At 38.6% G+C, this 21,533-nt stretch overlaps 1 protein-coding gene across 1 annotated transcript in view; it reads right to left on the bottom strand.

Annotated features, from left to right (window-relative positions):
- The window catches only part of LOC139152629 (neurogenic locus notch homolog protein 1-like), a 53,412-nt gene that overhangs the window by 29,891 nt on the left and 1,988 nt on the right, over window positions 1-21,533 (bottom strand). The window lies entirely within an intron of this gene.

Genomic DNA, 21,533 nt, shown 5'->3' with positions numbered 1-21,533 from the left:
AACAAAGATGGCCGACAAATATATAATATACACATGTAGGGGAGTCAATGAATGCTGCTGTATGGGGAAAACAATAGACCAATCAGGGGCATTCTGACTTATGGGGAAACATTTCAGGAACTCACAGTTAAACAAACCCTTCTGCTTTCACTTTCAGTTGACATCAGGTAAACTCCAGCAACCAAAATCATTTGCAATGAAATTTGAAGATGGAAAAACCTGCTGAAACTGACAGGGTTGTGTTTTCTTCTTCACAGTCATACACCAATCAGTTATTGAAATGGTCAATAAAGCATTGAATGATACTAACAATGTATAATTTACATAAGAAGGACTTCACACCATATGTCGGAGATGGAAGTCAAAACTAATTCAACAAACAACGACAATTACAAACCACATTTCATGATGATGTTTAAATAGATAAATTTTTCATTTGCTTTTGTTTATGTTTTCTAGAGAACCTCAACACCTTATATTTACAGAATCACACAAAATTTAAAAGGATTAAAAAGGGTAAAGGCTTCCAATAGAAAGTCAAATTTCCACTCTTTAACTCCCTGAATCCAAACTAATTGATTTCTTTTTCTTCTGTTAATCCATGTATTATGAGATTTATATTATAAGACATATGAAAAAGTCCCCATGTAGTCTCTGAATAATGAAACAGATCCATTGATTGCTTCACTTCACATTAGAATAACATCACTCTGCCAGCAAAATTAATTATCACTAATGGGAATCAAATGAACAGTATTAAAACGCCACATGCTTTTCTACCTCTCTGTAAACTCATCTACACCAAGGAGATAATACTGATTATGCTCCTGAAAAGGAAATGAAAGAACAAAAAACGATTGGAAAACCCATATATGGCCAATGACTTTGGAAGGAATCCTGATGGACGGGGCAGTGGCAAGTAGATTAGTTTTGTGCCGTGCTGCTTTAGTTTAAGTTACTCAATTCATAATCAAGCTCCGGTGTTAAAGTTTCACACATGGCTTTCTACTGGTCTAATATCTGAAAATCTAAAGCAAAAAATTACTGTATTGTGAAAAGATAAGGACGTGCTTTCAAATTTAGTACTTTAAATCCTTTCAAATCAAACTTAAGAATTTTCGGGTGTGTGTACATCAGTGTGTATGTGTTTTGACTGAAATTTTCAAAATGGACACTAGCTGGTAGCATGACACTGACGGTACATAGACACTAGCTAGTAGCATGACACTGACAGTACATGGACACTAGCTGGTAGCATGACACTGACGGTACATAGACACTAGCTAGTAGCATGACACTGACAGTACATGGACACTAGCTAGTAGCATGACACTGACAGTACATGGACACTAGCTAGTAGCATGACACTGACAGTACATGGACACTAGCTGGTAGCATGACACTGACAGTACATGGACACTAGCTAGTAGCATGACACTGACAGTACATGGACACTAGCTAGTAGCATAACACTGACAGTACATGGACACTAGCTAGTAGCATGACACTGACAGTACATGGACACTAGCTGGTAGCATGACACTGACGGTACATAGACACTAGCTAGTAGCATAACACTGACAGTACATGGACACTACTAGCTAGTAGCATAACACTGACGGTAGAGGGACACTAGCAAGTAGCATGACACTGACAGAAGAGGGACACTACTAGCTGGTAGCATGACAATGACAGTACAGGGACACTAGCTGGCAGCATGACAATGACAGTACAGGGACACTAGCTAGTAGCATGACACTGACAGTACATGGACACTAGATAGTAGCATGACACTGACAGTACATGGACACCAGATAGTAGCATAACACTGATGGTACAGGGACACTGTAGCTAGTAGCATGACACTGACGGTACATGGACACTAACAAGTAGCATGACACTGACAGTACAGGGACACTACTAGCTAGTAGCATAACACTGACGGTACATGGACACTGTAGCTGGTAGCATGACACTGATGGTACAGGGACACTAGCTGGTAGCATGACACTGACAGTACATGGACACTAGCAAGTAGCATGACACTGACGGTACATGGACACTGTAGCTGGTAGCATGACACTGATGGTACAGGGACACTAGCTGGTAGCATGACACTGACAGTACATGGACACTAGCTAGTAGCATGACACTGACGGTACATGGACACTAGCTAGTAGCATGACACTGACAGTACATGGACACTAGCTAGTAGCATGACACTGACAGTACATGGACACTAGCTGGTAGCATGACACTGACAGTACATGGACACTAGCTGGTAGCATAACACTGATGGTACAGGGACACTGTAACTGGTAGCATGACACTGACAGTACAGGGACACTACTAGCTGGTAGCATGACACTGACAGTACATGGACACTAGCTGGTAGCATGACACTGACAGTACAGGGACACTACTAGCTGGTAGCATGACACTGACAGTACATGGACACTAGCTGGTAGCATAACACTGATGGTACAGGGACACTGTAACTGGTAGCATGACACTGACACTGACGGTACAGGGACACTAGCTGGCAGCATGACACTGACAGTACAGGGACACTACTAGCTGGTAGCATGACACTGATGGTCATTACACTGATATGTCTATATTTTTAACAAGAAATCAATCCTGAGAGCATATTGGAGAAAACAGAACTGACTATTGATGTTTCAACTTCAAAATAATCTGTAAGTTTAAAATTACACAATGACAATCCCACGGCAGCTGACCCTGTCAAGATCCCTTTAATCTAGACACTCCCATAAGAGTAGAATTTCGCACTTGCTCGGCAGTCAGATCATCAAAGGATTCAGTTGTCACGGTAATTAAGCACAAAAACACAAAATTCACAAGCAACCCTACCGACAAAGTTTGAAAACACAAAAGTTAAAATTAAATCATTAAGCCACAAGATCCTGTGCGATAATCCGCCGTGATTTATCAGAGACCTAGGATTAGATGTGTTGGTTCTTCTCATGATAACAATTCCACGACACAAAGTCAAATTCTTTGATATAATGGCAACTTAAATATCTACCAAGCCATTTATATACCTTCCTGTCGTCAGAGAGCCCTATCGGAATACTGAATTACATACACTCATACAAACAACACATGTTTGACACCTGTTTAAAGTGGAAATCTTTGCGGTAGGCTTTATACTAGGAAATGCCGACGAACACAAAGTCGCAAGAATTTCAAAAGTCAAGTGTCACCTGATCAACAGGAGACCCGGCAACAATGCAACTTGACATATCATCATCACTGGGACTTCAATGCAAAGTGTGGGTAAAAGCATAATTTATAACTTATTCCCTAAATTTCAAATCCATTCACGGGTCTACTGTGACCATTATCTGACTGATGTGATGTTGAATTACACACTGTTGAATGAATGACCTGCCTTCTGAGTATCCACGTACACAGTATTGACTTGAATAGCAAAGAGCACTTTGTAATGTATGAGTACTTGACTTCTTGTTCAGGTCTTGTTTTGACTACCTATTTATTGATTTCAAAGAAGTATTTTTTTTAAAAAGAAAACACTTTGAGGGGTTAAAAATTGTTTTCTCTCGAGGCTACATGAAATGCTGAGAAGTCAGTGTTGACATTCAAAATTTCCAAGTACATGATTGAACATCGTGATATTTTAGCTAAGACTTCCATAGTGGTCTTTCAAATTATTCAACTGTGCTGTTACTGAACACGAAACCAGCCAGGATAAGGTAATAGAATTGAAGTTTTAATTTTGTACATGTTATTTCACTTAATTTCACATGATATTTTAATGATATCACTGCCTGTTCATATTTATTTTGGTCAGGGTGTGATTGGTACCATAAATTAAGTCCTGATTGGGTGACAGACTAGCAAAGTAATACTGCCAAGTCTCTGGTCTGTAAAGATTTACACCACTTATCCAATGTTACTTCAAATCACATGCTGTCGTGATGGACGATTTACTCAATTTGGAGCCATTACGGTTCCTTGGCTTTTCCTCAGCTCCATTACTTGTAAACATTTAATGAGAAGAACTCACACCGGGAGCAAAATACAAACTTGTTTTGGACTTATCATGGTAGCGTGTAAGGATCGAAAAAACGTCTCCAGAGCTGATTACACATTCATGGCAAAATTTAAATGGACAGTTCATGGGCCTCTGTAGTAAACAAGTAAGATGGGCAAAATATACAAGGGCAAATAGTGAAGCCCCTCCCTTATCAGCTATACTTATGAATGGTGTTAAGCCCGCCAAATAGCCATTGTGGCATTTCTCTTTTGTGAGGGTATCTTGGCCTCACCTCTTACCATTCACTCTGTCTGCATGTCAGTGTAAGCGTACGTAAAAAGCTTTTCTTCCCTGGGATGCATGATAAATATTTAAGGCAGCATAATTGGCAGAGAGAGCATAATGGGTCGTGCGGCAAGCAGGTGCGCATACAAATGACTGTTTGTTAAGGGCGTCGACACGTCCATGGATCTCTCCCCGGTAAAAGTTTCTCTTCACAACAAATGACAATTTCTTTGACACTGTGGCAAGGTTCGAAGCAAGATTGTTGATCCTGTGGCACCTTGATCTGTCCGATTTTCTTGATCTGTCCGATTTTCTACACTAATGAGGACAGAAAGTGATTGAGTACACTAACAGCATAGTACGGGTAAAGACTGGTTGCTTCCTGCTGTGGGAGTGTCAGGATTTCCTCTGAAAGTACAGGCAATGACGAAATGGCAACCACCAACGTCTTTTCCCCACCTGTATTTTTCAGTATAACATACATAAGTAAACATCTTTCTTATCACAGATAATGTCTATGAAGTCCCTACTCTGCTCCTGATAATATTACTGTGAGCTTTTGGTAAAGTCATGGACTTTTTCTACAGTTAAACTTGCTGAGGTTTGAGAAGACTACAAAGATTAACTTACTCTTCAAATAAATTTCAGTGTCTGACAGCTCACAGCCAGGTTTGTTGACATTTTCTGTATGCTCACTTGTAATTATTTCAGGAAATGTTTTATAACTGATAAATACCCATGCACAACTAATTTTATGGAAATTAGTCAGGTCTCTCAATTACTCTTGGATCGCCCAACAAAAAAAATTACGCATCTTATAACATCATTTTACAGTTATGATTTTCAATTTAAGATGCAGCGTAAAGCATTTGACGGTTACAGATGACCCGCTTAACTGTGTCAAAAGTTTCACTCCATTGTAATTAAAATAAAATGCTTTGGCAAGAAGCAACCTCCTTGGTTGAAGACTTCCGGAAGAGAGAAAGAAAAAAAACAACTTCTTTTAAAAAGAACGAGACCGGCCATTCATTAGGTGATCATGCACAGAATCAGTGATGACTGGGTTACCAAGGCAACTTATTCAACTGGATCAAATGTTGAGATTAAAAGGAAGCCCTTTAAAGTTTAAATTGACAGTGGAGAAAACCCCTACAAAAATGTACACTTGAAGTTGCTCTCTCTCACTCTCTCTCTCTCTCTCTCTCTCTCTCTCTCTCTCTCTGAGTTATTTTTTACTTTAAGAGCACAACCTTCATTCCTTCATTAGGTGTGGGTTAAATTTTTTAACACCAAAAGTGAAATCCTACCAGTAGAAGGAAATCAATCTATATTTTTATCTAAACTGCAGCAACAGAGGGTTACCGGGAGCCATGTCAACTATGCTGATCCCTCAGGGTTGACATACATGCGTATGGTACCTCTTCATGTTCTATATGCTTCTGAAAGGTGGAAGATTTCTTACTCTTAGGGGAAGAGACTCAAGATGGTGCTGTAAACATAGGCACACACATGTACTTGGGCTAGATACGCTAGACTTATCAGCGTGCTGTCTTGTCATCTGCACAGACAAGTAACAAGCTGATCTCAACACACTGAGAAGATGTTAAACCACACAGACACAGTGGCGATGACCACAGTGCTTGCGTCTTTGTAAATAAAGCTAAAAAATAATAATTAATGATTGGACGCTGCATGAGTGTTAATGGTTATCATGATTAATTAGACATCATTCCCTTCCGGCGAAAGTCTCCACACTGATCAGCCAACTTTGTTCTCAATGAAAACAATTAGCTAACATGCATGAAAAATGAGCCATGTCTATTTTAATTTGTTTTCCTTTGTACCTCTATGTCAACATCTATTCTGAGATCATTTTACTTGACTGCCTTGATTGATGATAACTTCAAATTGTTGTCTGACGTATGTTGAGAGAGAGAGAGAGAGAGAGAGAGAATCCTAAATCACTTGCTCTATGCAACCAAAATAAAATGCTGACGACCTGCTCTCCATGACTGAAATCTGCCACATTTGATATCATTGGTGAGATAGAAAATAACTGTGTACATATGTAAACACAGAAACACTATGAAGAATTCTGGGATTGGTGATCTTATTTTCCAATACACTGAAATAGTTGTGGTGATCTTAAACCCTAAAGTAAGCCAACAGACACCAAAGTTGGCAAGACACCAGACAATTCATCCCCTCTTCAAACCAAACGCATAAAACTAACTAAACTTACTTCTATATATCAGACAAAATGATATATATCTCAGTCATAATCCTTGTTTTTAACTATCAACATGATGCCCTGTACAATAAGAGTAACAGTAACGTCCACAAAGCAGCTTTATTACATTGGGGAGACATGCAAATACAGTATCCTATGTAATCGTCAGAAACCAACTAAATATAAACATTCCTAATATACAGGTGAAGAAAAGTGGACTGGAGAAGGTTTACCAAAGAAAGGTGCAATGTTTCTTTAGAGTGTTTGCATTGCATAGTGAGGATGGACAGCTAATACAGAACACAGATTGACATTTGTCCTGCCAACAGCCAAATAAGATCTTTTGGTTGACTTTGGCACCAGTGATGTTTACAAACACAGATTCAAACAAACAAAAACTAACCATATCTGCTTGGACACTGTAAGCAAAGTCAAGATCAAGTTGTAATTTCTAATTATGAATTGTTGATTGAGTTGGGAGGGTTAGGGTTTGTGGTCCATGCCTGGTGCCCTTTGTTCACCTAATACCCTGTATTGAACCCAACACACTGCTGAAAGTAGTTCCGGGACTTGAAACAGCTCATCCGAATGTAAACATCCAGTGGCGTGCTCCGTTTCAAATACTGCATCTGTATTCACCAAGCAAACTTGACAAGAGACCGAAAAAAAATTTGTTAAACTAAGAACCTGTAATTTCCTCTGAGAAATTTATGAGAACTGCAAAAGATTGCTACATAATGCTCTTAATATAAAGGCTTCTTAAGTTCCAGGCTCTGTTTCTAGGATTTAAATTGTTACAACATGAGTCCATCCATCTATGATACATGTGTAATTTTATACTTTTTGTTCCAGTAAATTTGAATATTGAAGTATAAAATTTAACTGCTGGCATGCAGTGTCAGACTGGCGTGGGGAAAATATTTTAAGGTCAAAAACTGGCTCCCTAAAATCAGTTACACCTGTTTGTTCCCTTGCCAGACATACAAAAGCCATTGACCAATGCAACAAAGGCGGTCTGATATCACGACAGCAATCCAATCAACAAGCAATGAACTGCAGGAAAAGGTGATCACTCAACAAAAATACCGTTCCTACTCTGCAAACAGTTCTCTTACACTCCACTGAAAATCCTTTAGCCATTGTTTGAGAATCCCATGGAATTTCCCATCCAGTGACACCAGGAGGAAACAATTCTTTGTGGGCAATGGCCGTTTCTGACTCATGTACTAAGGCCTGAAATTTAACACCTTCCTTCGTGGTGTATTGCCGCTTTTAAATATTTACTCTGGATTTAACTGATGTGTGTGGGAGCTGTCATGACCATCTTTGTTCTTGTAGTACACAGTGTGGCCAAAGTATGGGTAATTTACAACAACAGAAATTACTGTGCGCATTTATCACAAAAGGGAAAGTTATCTTTTCAGAGAAAGGAATACTTGTAACGAAATAAAACAAGAGTTACTTTGGATGTGATGGCTTGGAACCATGGCAGGCAAGCAAAGGACTACACTGACCGATTCATGAATCACAAAATTTGATATTTGATGTTTGTGTATTGTATGGAGATGTATAGATTATAATGAAGGCCCACCTGTTCCTCATTCACACATACACAATTCCCATGAGAATACATGAGCCCTGTGTAATAACAGGTGGGAGGAAAATACTTATTTTTGTGACTTCTGGTCCTTTCCTGTTGTTCATAGTCTTCAAAATCAAGTTTCTAATCATACTTGGTGATTGTTTTCAGAAAGCTGTGGGTTGCGTTGCAGTGTAAGGCCTGCAACAATGATGACAGCTGAATGTGTTTCACAAACTTTTCATTTATTTAGTTTGTCCCGTTGTTTTGAGTTATTTTGGAGTGGGGAAGTGCGAAAGAAACATTCCTACAAAGGCCAATGCGGCCACTCCTGAGAGTACCATGAACCTTGCGACATTAATCTTCAGCTTTTCTTTGCTAGAAGTGATGAGAATAGAGTCAAAAGCTGTTTAGTCTCCGCCTAGTTCAGAATGAGAATGGCTATGCAAATTGAGGGGGTAAATATTACATTTTCTGATTTTATCACGGGTGTAAAAGATGCGTGCAAGGCCAGAGATCACTAGTCACGGTTCTGTGCACTAAATAGCATGAACTACTTTCTGACTTCACTCAAGACAAATGTTAACCAAGTGTCACATGATCAGTGTGCAAACTATGTACGCTAAGAATTTTCCCGCCAAAACCTATGCCATAAAACTCCTCTTTGCATGTCCTTACTGCTTTTGTGCCGGTTTCTTCTGTAGTCTCAGTTGCCCTTGGCGCAGACAAAAAATGGCTTCTCCTGATTCATACAAGACTTTGTGAGGTGCAGCGTCTGGTTATAAAAGCAGCACCATGGAATCTCTCCGATGAGATGTGCTCAAGGAAAGTGTCTACGGATTTGGCAAGATAGTGTTCAGTGGTCACCTTTTCAGATCATTGAGAGATTTTTACACACTCATCTACCTAATGCTCAGTCACCCAGCGATGAAATATTTGTTGTTTTGGATGCAAGATATCTTTCAGTTGCTTTCAAGGGGCTGTCTTGACTTGCAAACTGGCTTCACCATGGAGATGCCCACTGTTGAACGAAGGTTGTCATAGCAAACACAAGTACTACTAATGCCAAACGAACCCTAAACCACATTCGGAGTTAACAAGTGCAATTTAGAGGGAACCAAGCTTGAGTCAACCTCATAATCTTAGAATGTTGAAGTTTTCTCAGTGCATTCAAATCTTTACTTTCAAGTCATTGGATTTTCTTTTTTCTTTTCTTCAATTCCTAATGGCTGAGGCCTGCTGCTCGAAAAAATCTATCTTACACTGAACAACTTTTTTGACAAAATACTCCAAAGACACATCTGTAGTATTACACAAGACCACACTGCATAGTTTCTTTTCCTTTTAGTTTTCGGTTTAATTTGGGCAACTTGTAATTCAAGAAACACTGACACCAAAGCTCAAAACAAAGGCTTATGAAATCCATCTTATCCCATAATTGTAGATTTACATCATTTTATGACAGAGATTTCACAACACAAGAAGTAAACAAAACCACAAGGATAATTCCAGATCTCTTTTTACATCTCCACAGTGAATTAAGTTACACAAAATCCATCTCGCAAGACTTTTTTTGTCTCATCAAAACTGAATGAGTGAAAGACACTCATCTACTTAGGCCTGAAAGGTGCTTGTGTGTGGAGTTATTCAAAGACCTGCATGAAAAAGATGACCCACGAGTGCCTTCTGTGATGCTAATGAACGGATTATTTCTAATGACAGTTACAGCTCAAACCAAAGATTTGAGACAATTCTTTATGGTTACACTAATACTAAACCGCACAAAGAATGAAGACAGCGCCAATTCATGAGTTGCCAGATTACGTGCCTGGTCTGTCTATGCACAATCTAAACATAAAAAAGAGTAAACACCACTCATTTGAAATCCCATGACGTCACTCTGCCATGCGCCCTAGTTGCAATGCCTCGTGCTGAAAAAAAAGAAAGGACGCAATTAAGTCTGAAGTTCCTTTCACGGTTTGTTCTCAAAGTGAGACTGGAAGCACGATCTCCGAGATAAATTTGCATGTCCTGACACTTGACCCAAACCCGTAATGCTACACTTCGTTTGACCTTTGCTCCAGTTGTAAAACCTGATATCATTCTCCAAGGGGGCACCTTGGTTGTAAAGCACTACTTCCTTTGGGCCAAGGACTTTTGTCTGTCTTTCAGCTCAGAGTAAGAACTGCTTATATACAGTTATTCCATCCTCTAAGACAGTCAGTCCTCCAGTAGTTTTATCCCGTAATTATTCTGTTATGGCTCCTATGGGCAGTAAAATGTTCACTGAATTATTGGCACATGGGTTCGGGTCTCTGTGCTGTAAAAAGTGTACACATCTACAAAAAATTATACTTTCATGGTTTGAGCATGCAAATTCATCTAGGCACTTCACCAATATCAACCCAACTTGAAAAACTCATGCACAATCCGGGAAAAGAGCAGTTGAATCACACTGAAGCAGGAAGGCAGCTGTTCTCTATTTGAACATTAATCGGAAACACTTACGATTTTAGGATATTCTGCACTTTACTCTGGAATATGGGAGGTGGCTCACGCACAAATGGCAAATAACCATTGAATGTCTGTGCCCTATTTTTACAATGCATGCTTTTACCTACAGGCAGATTGGAGACTGTAATTGGCTTATTTTTCCGTCTCTCCAGAAATCCATCAGACAAACTGCAAACACGGTGACCTTTCCTCTTACAAGCTGCCTTTTTTTTTTGAGTGTTTGTGAAAAAACACCCTACTTCCTGACGCCATGAGAACTTGTTCACCAGAAATGCCCACATGGTAACAATTTGGAGACACAGGTTGTAAAAGCGACAATTTTGTTGTAATTGTGACTCAAAGTAAAGTACAAATAAAAAAATTCCTTGTGAAGAATTTATGACCTCTCTTCTTCAAACACATAGATACAATAGAAATTCTTCAAGGATGTTATCAGGCTACATAGTTGTCACAAAAGACAAAACAGTTGAGATGTTATTACATTCAGTAATTTTCAAAAAGATGGAGCCTTAACCTCCAGAAACAGGATTTTAAGTATCAGTTTCTTCCCATCCAAACTGACTCTGTTTGTTCACCTACTGACCGGTACGAATAGGCAACACTATAATTTTGTTTATCCATGAACACTCCCCTAAAATATGAGCATTCAACTTCTTATGGCTAACACAAGGTCACACGAAATGTCTATCATCCCATACTCTCTTTTGACCCCGGGATCTAGTTGGGGTCATCGTCTGCGTCTTCTTTCTGATTGAAAGCACATGTATCCCCCTAACAAATTCACTACCCAAGCTTTTCCACAGAAATTTGGGTTATCATGTTTCTAGACTTCCTGATTTTGGTCTTCATTCTTGTGTTGCGAGATGTGCTTTGGTCTGGAATAACGAAGTACAGATCACCTGTCATCATTTTCGGCCCTTCCTTGAAGTGCCACAACGATCATTATGTTTTCCCACAGAAGACTACACATCCTAATTATTGCTCTAGAAAGACAAAAGTTTTTATTCACTGTGGCTAGATTCTATGAATGCCAGGGAGGTAGAACTGATGTTGAGAAAAGTGCATGGATTTCCAACCACCTATCCATCCTAGTCGGTTACATTTTATTTTATCAGAACCATACATCCATTTTGTTGTGATGCCTCCTCACTCGACATATCAACAAAGACACAGCAAATGTAACGAGGCTATCCCTACAGTCACAGAAGTTTTGATGCTTCGTTTCTCAGTCCTATTCCTACAGAGCCATGGGAAAAAGTTCTATGGCCATCCAAACAGTCAACGCCAGCCAACCATGGGTGTAATTGTATGGCTTCATTACCAGCATCCATTCAACCTTTGCTGCTGTTGTATGGCTTCCTCACGGTAATCTATACCAACCAAGTTGTAAAAAATGATGAATGGTTTCCCTGGCCCTACCCAACAGCCATCCTCCGCCGACACTAATTATCTGGCTTCCTCAATATCCCCTCCCCTTTCATAACTATTTGCTCAAATTACAGAGATGCAACCACACTTGTGTCATTTTTCTTCAATCTTTGAAATCAACTGGCAGCTACGTCTTAAAGAGGCAAGTACACAATGTATTAGTTGATTGTATGGAATAAATTGTAGGGATAATATGGAGACCATTATCGGTGAAATTGGACAAAGAGTGAAAATCCCCTTCTAACCATCCAATCAGAGCCTATCCATGTTTTACTCTTGTCAAATTTTCCTAATGGGAGCAATTCTCTTAAATCAATAATACTTACTTACAAAATCATTTATATGTCAATTTGTTCTAAGTGGCTCTAAAGATATATAATTGATTTCGAGTGAAATATTTCTACTGCACTTGGTCTCTCATTTAGTTTAAGCACTAGCACACTGCAAAACACAGTGTAACATTTAGACAGTCATTTCTTTCAGTACTGAGTAATTTCAAAATGCTGAAATTTCAAAATGCTGAAAAGATTTACCCTGGACAGAGCTAAACCTGCAAACCCTCCCTCCCCCATAAACCCAAAAGGACTACAGAGGAATGGGAGTAACCTTTTACACAGCCACACATCACAAGAATGTTCTACATGATCTACTGCTATTATCAACAGGATGGCTGATGCTAGAACATCAGTATCAGCAAGTCTACTTACTAATATCATGAGTAGAGACATTCTTGATGGTAAAAATAAAAGACATGTATATGCATAACGGTAGCTGTATATTATCACTAGATACAATTGTGTAGCCATCGCAACCATACTTGTTCCTCACTTTTTTGGTTCAATCATTTACTGTCTTTGTAAACTGTTCTTTAATTTTAGTTTTTGATCAGCTGAAAATCTGTGCAGAAAACAACATCTTCATAAGTTGGTTGTCAGGTTTTGTCTTACATGCATTCATGCTGTTGCCAACACACAGTGACATGAAACTATTAATTCTGTGAAAATATTTTGTCATCGTGATTTGCTTTTTGGTCTGTTGGGAGGTTTTCTCATGTTGCTGTTGTAAATAGATTAAAAATTTGAGAGAAAAAAAGGGAGGATAGAATTGTTGTGTACAGACAGTTACAAGTTGTCATTGCAGACTGATGTAAATGCATCGTCATGTTTCTGACTCTACCATGGGAGTGGAAAATAACCATTCTTCACTCCATTATTACTTCATGAGTTATGACAGATGTATATTTATCACAGAATCCCTGGGGACAGACAGCATGCCTTGCTCAATAGGCACACAAAGTGGGATCTACCATGAGAAAATTTGTATGTGAAGAGCATAACAATGGGTCAATACGTAACAAATGAACTTATGTCGCGCTAGAACAAAGGACGTACAGCGTAAAAGGGACAACTGTGGACAGATGGTGGGTTGTCACTCATGTTGAAAGCCTCTCACTAAGCCACCATGACAAATATAATTATTCGCATCTCCGATCACATTCACCTGAAAAGAACATGCTCTATCAATTTTCTTGATTTCCTTGCTGTCGTCTTTTAATTTGGGTTTCAACCGCCGTGTTTCAACTACAAAACACGTCAAAACATAACTTTATACTTTCCATCATTTATCATGTTACTCTGGTGACTTCAAACACTTACTTACAGTATTTTGGTTCGGTCTATGATTCTCAGTGAAATGCTTGCAACTGAAAATGGTTCGTGGTAACTTACAAATGTGGAGCTAGATGTAATTTTATTTCAGAAAATGACCCATGATATCCTAAGCTATGCATCACAGAAATTTCTTGTACATGAGACAAAGTAAATTATACAAGACAGTTTGACTAGATTCACATCATGGGAGAATGGTGTCTAATGTTCTCAAAGGTACCTTGTGGCTGTCAAGGTCAAGGTTATGGTATATATATATCCATATCTTGTGCTGGCTGTTCCATTCATACTATCTATCTCAAGGATTTGGTTGAGATGGTCCAACAACATCACCACAAAAGAACTAGCTTTCCAAATTCCACAGGAGTACATGTACCAGTGATGTTGGATGAAAGCACTATCTACAGATGATTTGAATACCCATGTATAGCATACCCTGTGTAAATAACTGTGGTTTCAACTGTACTATCAAATTTTATACCATGTCAGGGGTACACTCGTGATTTTTGACCAAGTCAGTCTTATACCAACACATTACACAATGCCTTTCCATAATCATGAGATAATACATTTGAAATGACCAGGATAAACTGAGAAAAAAGTAGCAGGGTTGTATTACTGACAATTCAAAAGAAAGAAATTAATGAAACGCCAGCATGAGATCACCTACATCATGGTAGCCACCAATGAATAAGCAGATTTCTAAATGTCATCTGACGCATCCTTTGTGGTGATAAAACTTCAACTATTGTTCATTTTAAACAGACTCTTTTTAACCAAGACAGATGCATGCTTAGTCAAATAAATAAATCCTTCTACTGCGGAACTTTCTCTATACTTTAATTTAGGTTTAAAACCTATCTTGATGATGAACAGTGGTTGGACAAAGTGACAAAACACTTCCAGAATAATTAATTATGTCACTACTGTAACACTGTCTCCAAGCAAAGAACGAAATGCTTGTCTACTTATTGCAACGCATGCTTCAATTTAGCAGACAGTGTTTTGGCCGTAGGAGCTACGTATATCATCTTTCCAGCACAATAATAATAGAAAATTTTTCAAGCTTTAGAGCAATTTGACACCTTTTGGTAAACTACAGCATAAGAAATACCAAATGCTTGATGCTCTGGTCAACGCAGATGATACTGGCATTAATATCACAGTGGTTCGCATCACATATTTACCATGCACAGTGACAAGCCAAGTAATTCTCTTTTTATTAGTTGAAAGTTTGCAACTGGGCATGGATAAAAGGATGATTTAAGATCATTATCAATTCCCTTTGCTATACATGAGGCTACTCACATTTCGTAGGTCACTTGAGGAACGATGTGAGGAATTTACTGTGCAGAGCAACCTGCTACAGATTAGGCATATCACATCACAGGACATGCAATGGTGTCTTCTGAGCCAAGACCTACAATATCCAGTCGTCTATGTTTGCACTGGAATTTAATTTTCATGATGTGGATTCCTGACAACACATTCTCAAGTAAACACTCACCAACATAACTTATTAGACAATCTATCTTTGATGAGAAACTACAGTATCGCTGCTGCATTTGAAAGAAAAATCACAATTAACTTTCTAACCTTTAATTAAGAGCTGTCATACACTTTGTTAAGACAATTGTATCAGAATCTACACCACAAACTGTATTAGTATGTCCTTCAGATAAATCATTTGTAAAAATATTTCAAGACAGCCGGAAACCATTTTCAACTAATGTTTCACACACATGGATGGACAGTACCTAACGTATTTATTAGTTCTTTTATGCAAGGACATCACCTTCTAAGAAAATAGATACCCTTGTCTATTCAAAACTTAATGAAAGAAAATAAAGCAAAGTCAAGGTCACACAGCATTTTTATCTCCAGAACTAATGTGTTGAAGCTCTTACAATCAAAAGAAATGCTTCCCCTGAAGGATTCTAACAATTGCTTTTACACTGGTAGCTCAAGGAGATTATAGTTCAGATGAGGATGACGTTTGGAATTCCACATTTCTCAGAATGTGTTTGAAGAAAAGGAGTAATATGAAATGGAATGCTGGTTTGTAGAACTGTAGAAAGGTCTACTTCTGAGCCAGTCCTTGTTTAATTATAGTTGGAGATTTATCAGATAGATAACACATTGAACATTTTGGTTGATAAAAAAATTGTTGAGATATGAACATGCAATGATGATAAGAAAGATATCAGCATTTGAGTTCGCTTTTGTCAAGACATGCCTAGTGATCATATCTACTTGCTGCTGTCCATTTCAGATTACTCATATCATTTTCTTTCTCTGGGTCTGGAGGAAGTTGAACTGTGCCTCTGCACAGTACATCTGATGAATGTTTCAATACAGATTTTTATTTTTTCATTTTGACAGTGGCTTGACTAGCTACTTTTATTAAGAATAACCAATTTTACATGAAATACGAGCTGTGGATGAGATGCCCTAAAAGACTCTCTCAGCAAATTCAGCCACAAGAACAAGATTTGCTTCCTTCCCACTCACAAGCCTTGGCAAGTTTATCTTACACAGAGAGGCAAGTATTATCATCCATTGAGGTAAATTACATGCATTATGTACTTATACTGTTAGAATTCACCTTTGGAGTGATGAGGGTAAAAAAACACAAAATAAACAACTATTGTGAGTTGTTGACATGGCCTCTCCCCTATACTTTCTCACCCTATGAACAGAAAGTGGACATTCATCCAGTAGAGTATATGATTAACAAGTAAAATTATTGAGCACAAGAATTTAATGTACTGTTCAATATCAATTCCAGAAAACTACACGCCTTTTTTCAATCAAAAAACCAATCCATCCACATCCGTCAGTCATAACTCAAATGGGTGTGAACTGGGAAGTCTCCTGGAATGTAGCTTGCTTGGTTCAGGAGGAAGTTTGGGAAAACTGGATTGGGTGGAACGTGATATTTGCAGTGTCTTGCTGCTCAATGTGTGGACTGGAGTGGAATATACAAGTCCAGTAGCATGCCTGCTCTTTTTGACTTGTCAAATGAATGAGGTTAACAAGAATGACCACAAGTCAGCACTTGGCACAAGTCACCAAAGATCAGTTATCTTGACTGCTTGAAGTGTAGCTGTCGTTGTGCCATGATGTTGCAGCCTAACACATCACACACACAAAGAGAAAGCTATGGGATCCCAAAGCAACCGCAAAGCTCCAACAATTTGCCAAATACCCAGATGAGAATTCGTCAATTCTACACTCTAACGGTAGACTTTTCAAATAAATGTAACATTCCACAACATCACTGAAGAGGTCAATGTTTCTCAGAATTACGGCATCACAAAGATACAGAGGACTCTCTGTGTTACAATGTAAAATGAACCTGTTACTTGGATGCTATCCATTATCCAAATGCACAGAGTCAAACTGTCAGAGTTCATAGTTGTCTTGATAAACCTCTATGGCATTTGAGAACATTGAAAAGCATTAATTAAAGTAGACTGCGCCTCAGGGACAGATATTTACTCTCTAGTCTCAAACTTTTACAATTCTTTTCTGATCTACCACTTGTGGGGCTCTTGGTGTCAGAAAAATTTTCACCATCTTAGTTTTTTCAAATATCGACAATTTTATTTTTCCCATAGAGTTAACATAGAGATAGCAACCATTTTGAATTTCAAATATCAGCAAATATTGGGTAATTTGTTTCTCTAGAACCAAAATTTGCACAGTGACCCCAAATTTTTTTTCTTGAGTTTGAAAAGGTATGGTTGAAAGATTGCTTGAGGAAAGTTCGAACAAAAGTGGGGACAAGGTGAAAGCCAGCCCCCTGCAGTATGTGTGGTCACTTAGAACAAAGGGATATGAAACAATTCAATAATTACAGAAAAGTTAACTGAAGTGAATCCTGATTAATCAGGCAAAGCACCAATCAAGCAGCTGATTGGAAAGGAATGTAATTAAAACATATCTGTGCTCTGTTTCTTGAGTACAATCAATAACAACTTGCATCCTATGACACCACTGATAGAATTCCTTTACCAGAAATCCAGATCATGATTGTCAGTAATGGTATAACGTATCTCATTGTATAACCCAGGCCTGTTTAACAAGATACTGAGCAGCATTATAAACTAGCATGCATCTGCTATGGGGTTAAAGAATGTGCCAAGGGTTTGAGTCTGTGTAAAGGAGCACCAACCATGGGAGCACTGTATTTCTGAACTAATTAGCTGGACAGGGAATAGAGACTCCAAGTCAGGTTGAATTATTGTTCACATCAGAATGCCAGCCATGAGGTAAATGAACCTCCATACCAACTTACTCTGGAGATTTAAAAATTGCCACAAAACTGTGACCTGACTGATATTCACCACAACACTACCATATTACTTTGACACATTGGCACTGTGCAGCTACAAACATTGTGTTACGATGTTCAATTGCCTGACACAACAACTATTGGGGGGGGGGGGGGGTGGGGGGGGGGGGGGGGGGGGGAGGTCGGACAACACTAGTTGTTTCCACTACAGTCTACCACATAATTTCAGAAACTCTCAACAATCTAACAACTTTTTAGAAAACAGCTAAAACATAAATGATGTTAAGAACAAGGAGGAAACTCATGTTCAGCAATATTTCAAGTCATGAGGTCATGTGTGTGAACATAAAAGGCATTAAACTTTTGATGTACGAAATAATTCGCATAAGTAAAATGCTTTTTCTTTTTGTATCTTGGTTACCTGCAAACTGTTGAGAGAGATAAAGTCGGACAATTTAGGTCAGAAGTTGTTACATATGGATAGAAGTTTTGTTTGAAAAGTTCATCTTTGAAACTCTTTCTACACTATTGATACTCTCTTAGTTTGGCTTTTTCATCGCAATGTCACGATGCAATATATTTGAGTCAGGCTGAGCACTCCGAGCATCACAAATTCCAATAACTACTCTGTTATTTAAAAACTTAGAGCAGTTCACAAACTTGCCATTCTGCAGATAATAGCAGTGCCAAGCTCTGATGGAATGCCACTGATAGACATAATATATTGTCCAATGTTCAACCACATATGCTCGGTTTTAATGGACTTGTACGGTAACACAACCATGAATTTTTAAAATGTGCGCTGAATTCCTCAGCAGCTGAACTGGCTGTAAAAAGGATGTAATTTCAAAGGAGTAAATAAATAAAATTTGAACATGAGCTCTTATGAAAACGGAACGTTACATTCTGTGAGCCTCCTTCAAATGCATGACTTTGTCTCACTGTTTCCATGGCAACATCACAAATTTCAACATACTATACATGGCCAGAGAGTAGAAATGCAACTTCTTTATTTGGAGGTCAATAAATGGCAAAGGTCTGTCAATGTTTATACCCAAGACTTGTACATAGAAACTACTACCAAGGCATTGCGATGTTACTGGACAGATTTTCAACATCTGCAAGAGAACTTTAGTGATGGTATGGCAGCTTCCTGACAGAATGCTCACCATTGTAATTTGCAAAGGCCAGAGAATAGAGATACATGTACATAGGGAGATTTTTAATATCCATGATAGCTTATGCTGAACCAGAAGGAAAGAAAAAAAAGACGAGTGAGGGATCGACATCAAAATTCCTACCAACTCATATGTATTACTGCCTTGGAAATCCATCCATCATTGTCAACATAGGATCCAATAGAAATATAGTGTTTTGATGTCAGTGTCTCAGGATATTAGGTTTCCACAAACCTTGACTTCTGATTTGTCCTTCGAAAATAATTACTGTTGTATCAGACTTCAGTAATCTGAACAGATATTTGATTCGAAAACTTTTACAGTACTTTTTGGTCTACCACTTTTGGGGACTTATTTTGCAGCTCACAGAGTAGTAACCAAGTTTTCACTACCTTATTTTTGTGAAAAGCAAAAAAAATTAATATTTCCCCTGCAGAGGTAACACAGGAAAAGCCGTGCCATTATTAATATAAAGATTTTGTAAATATTGGGGAATTTGTTTCTCTTGAACCAAATATTGTACACTGACCCCTGATTTTTTATTCTCCATTTCAAGTTTAACCCTTTTCCTGCCAAGTCCATATTTCACCACCAGGTCAAGATGGTTAAAATTAATGAAACACAACGTATTCCATATGATGTATTTTAACATAATACTGTACATTTGAAGGCTGTTGAAAACATAATACTGTAAAGTTGATTTTTTTAGACAAAAGAAGCTATAACATACCAAGCCACTTGGGTGAAAATACGTCATGTTTTGGCTCAATACCGCTTTTTACTGACTTGGCTGATGGGCCGGTACTATTAAAATCTTGATGAGATCAATTCAAATCAATGTTGGAAGACACTATGCTTCCGAGGGAAGTTTTGTTTCATCAAGACTACTTCACCACTGTAATTTGTAAAACAGGTTTGTAGAATTCTAGGAAGGGGGAGATCAAACAACGGTTCTGATCAAATCTCAGTCCCATCAAGTTAATGAAACACTGAAGTATGACAAACTTAGGGCTACGCCACGTGTCTGTAGATCTGTTCAAATATTCTTATCGTGGATGGCTGACAGTAAACACACCCCATGGCTTTTATCCTGAGTCAGACCTCATCCACTGATTAATAATTCAGAGAGCAAGACCACCAAAAAGTGTTTGTCAGAGTTTATAAATCATAGACAATGAGAAACTATTACACAATACACGTTACTATTCGCTTTACCATCTGATATGGTTTCACTGTTCAAAGCCTTTCTCCGAGTAACACCTTCATTAGTTTGACCTTAGTTTGTGTGAACAGAAGAAACTGTTGGTTTTGCCTTATCTTTAGAAATAGGTAATTTTGTACCAGGTCCAAAGCAAACAGTATGGCACGCACGCTGACCCTATTGTTTGGTTAGAACTGTAACTGATAGCCAAGTCTCTGAAGTTTCCACATTTATGATACAGGGTTGGTCTTCCTTTGTGCGCGGAGGAATACTGATCAGTTGGTTTTAATTTGTAGCGGGCCTTGATGACCTCAGAATTGAAATGAGTCAGGTTAACAGTGGAGTCCTATTCTACAAAATGGCTCTCTCCTACTCTTAGGCAAACACTAGCACAGGGAAACCCTACTCAAGATGTCAATAAAATTTTCAATGAGTGCATACCGGATCCATTGAAGCCATACAATATTAATGTAAATTTCCTCCCTATGTATCATAGGCATGGAAGTTTCTTCCCATCAAAATTCCATAATCATCACATAATGACTGTGCTTTGCGGAAAGGAAATTATACACCCGACCTTTCCTGGCAAACAAACCCAATGTGAATGACCTTATCCATACTTTCACCCCCCCCCCCCCTATTACCCTATAAGACTTGTGCAGCTCGTGTCTGAACTGGACGTTGCCCAAGTTTTTCACCTATTTACTGAAGGTCCTCTATAGTTGTGTATTAAACAGTGTCTTTGCTGAGACGCACTGCCCAGCAGCATCCATGCCGCACTTTGGGGCTCTTCATTTGAAACCATTTCAATAGATAGCTAATTTCAATGCATTTCAATCCCCCTTTGATGGGGACGCCACACAATAGTGACAGCACAATAGACTGAGGCATCCTATGGGCCTATTTACTTCTTGAACCCCCATCGGCAACAGGCCAACAAGACCGCTCTTTTGTTGCACTCAGTGTCACATCTTCAAAGTTCTATTTGCATAAATAAGGAGGACACCTCTGCTAACTTCTCTCTGCTGTTTACGGCATAGTGAAATCAAAAGGCAAATCGAATAACTTTCCTGTACACTTTACAACATTTAGTTTACCAATCTTTGTGCGTGCATGTAATGCAGAAATTTTCA

This window comes from Ptychodera flava, chromosome 16 (assembly GCF_041260155.1).
Source record: "Ptychodera flava strain L36383 chromosome 16, AS_Pfla_20210202, whole genome shotgun sequence".
Taxonomy (NCBI): Eukaryota; Metazoa; Hemichordata; class Enteropneusta; family Ptychoderidae; genus Ptychodera; species Ptychodera flava.
This window is presented reverse-complemented; position numbering and strand designations above follow the sequence as displayed.